This window comes from Penaeus japonicus, unplaced genomic scaffold (genome assembly GCF_977035675.1).
Source record: "Penaeus japonicus unplaced genomic scaffold, GWHDUDI00000001_assembly GWHDUDI00000012, whole genome shotgun sequence".
NCBI classification, from domain to species: Eukaryota; Metazoa; Arthropoda; class Malacostraca; order Decapoda; family Penaeidae; genus Penaeus; species Penaeus japonicus.
This window is the reverse complement of record NW_028234414.1, coordinates 46401215-46403714: the sequence shown is the minus strand read 5'-3', so window position 1 is coordinate 46403714 and position 2500 is coordinate 46401215.

The window sequence follows — 2500 nt, the reverse complement described above, 5'->3', positions numbered from 1 at the left end:
TCCTCTCCTTTCCCCCCCCCCCCCTCTCTGTTATCCCTTCGCTCCCTTCCTTCCTCTCCCCTCCATTCCCTTTTCCTCTCTTATCCCTTCACCTCCCCTCCCCCTTCCCCCCTCTTCCTTCACCTCCCTTCTCTCCCCTTCCCCTTCCCCCCTCTCCCTTCACCTCCCTTCTCTCTCCTTCCCCTTTCCCCCTCTCCCTCCACCTCCTCTTCTCCCCTCCATTCCCTTTTCCTCTCTCCCTTCACCTCCCTTCTCTCCCCTTCCCCTTCCCCCTCTCCCTTCACCTCCTCCCCTCCCCTCCATTCCCTTTTCCTCTCTCTTCCTTCACCTCCTCCCCTTCCCCCCTCCCCTCCCTACCTCTATGATAGTGGTTTTCAGACAAATTAATCTTCGACATGAACCCACTTATTTTTCTTTTTTATTAGAGGCCACGAGATTGCATTCTCATACGTACATATGTTCACACACACGCACACACACACAAACAGACACATACACACACACGCACACACACACACACACACACGCACGCACACACACGATGTAAAAGTTTGTTTATGTGTGTGTATGTGTGTGTGTGTATGTGTGTGTGTGTGTGTGTGTGTGCAGTCGAAAATGCTGCCATGTAAAAGAGAAGCACTTCGGACAACGCGAAATAACTCGCCTTCAGTCGAAACAACACAAGGAATGGGTAGATTGGAGAGGGATGGTACTGTCACAGCACAGGGAGTGGGAGCAAGGAGATAATAGTAATATCACAGCACAGGGAATGGGCAGATTAGAGAGGGATGGTAGTGCCACAGCACAGGGAGTGGGAGCAAGGAGATAATAGTAATATCTCAGCACAGGGAGTGGGGGCAAGGAGATAATAGTAACATCACAGCACAGGGAGTGGGAGCAAGGAGATAATAGTAATACCACAGCACAGGGAGTGGGAGCAATGAGATAATAGTAATATCACAGCACAGGGAGTGGGAGCAATGAGATAATAGTAATATCACAGCACAGGGAGTGGGAGCAATGAGATAATAGTAATATCACAGCACAGGGAGTGGGAGCAAGGAGATAATAGTAATACCACAGCACAGGGAGTGGGAGCAATGGGATAATAGTAATATCACAGCACAGGGAGTCGGAGCAAGGAGATAATAGTAATATCACAGCACAGGGAGTGGGAGCAAGGAGATAATAGTAATATCACAGCACAGGGAGTGGGAGCAAGGAGATAATAGTAATATCACAGCACAGGGGATAGGTAAGGATAGGGGGAGGGAGATATGGTAATGTCACAGCACAGGGGATGGGGAGAGAGAGAGGATATTAGTGTCATTCACAGGGAATGGGGTGAGAAAGAGAGATAATAGCGTAACAGCAAATAAGGGGAGGTGAAGTATGGTGGGTAGTGTCACAGCACAGGGAATGGGTTGGATGATCTATATTACCGCACAGGGAATGGGAGAAGAGGAAAAATGGTATGTAGTGTCACAGCCCAGGGAATGGGGAAAGGAGAAGAACAGTACTAACGCAAAGTACCACAGCACAGGGAATGGGGAAAAGACAAGAGCAGTACTAACGCAAAGTACCACAACACAGGGAATGGGGAAAAGACAAGAACAGTACTAACGCAAAGTACCACAGCACAGGGAATGGGGAAAAGACAAGAACAGTACTAACGAAAAGTACCACAGCACAGGGAATGGGGAAAAGACAAGAACAGTACTAACGCAAAGTACCACAGCACAGGGAATGGGGGAAAGACAAGAACAGTACTAACGCAAAGTACCACAGCACAGGGAATGGAATGAGGTGGGGAAGGGGGGCGGGGGTGGAGGGAGGGGTATAGGAGAGACCTCCTACTGTGGTCTACTTCCCTCATTAACGTTTATGACAACTTTGCTTGTACTAAATGTCACCGGAAATTCTTTCTTCCATCTCCTTACGTCTTTATTCACACGCAATCTCCGTTCGCTCTGGAGGGTTTGGGAAGGAGGGGCTTGTTTACAGTTGGCTGGTTGTGTGTGTGTGTGTGTGTGTGTGTGTGTGGATGTTTGTGTTTGTGTGTGTGTGTGTGTGTGTTGGTATTTGTCTGTGTGTGTATGTTTGTGTTTGTGTGTGTGGATGTTTGTGTTTATGTGTGTTTCTGTGTGTGTGTTTGTGTTTGTGTGTAGTTATTTCTGTGTGTGTGTGTGTTTGTGTTTGTGTGTGTGGATATTTGTGTGTTTATGTGTGTGTGGATGTTTGTGTGTGTAGATGTTTGTGTGGGTTTGTAGGCATTTGTCTGTGTGTTTGTGTTTGTGTGTGTGTGTGTGTGTGCTTGTAGGTATTTATATGTGTGTGTGTGTGGATTTGTGTGTGTGTGTGTTTGTGTATGTGTGTGTGTGTGTGTGTGCGTGTGGATGTTTGTGTGTGTAGATATTTGTGTTCGTGGGTGTGGATGTTTGTGTTTTTTTTTTTTTTTTTTGTGTGTGTGTGTGTGTGTGTGAAGTGTTTCTTTGTGTGT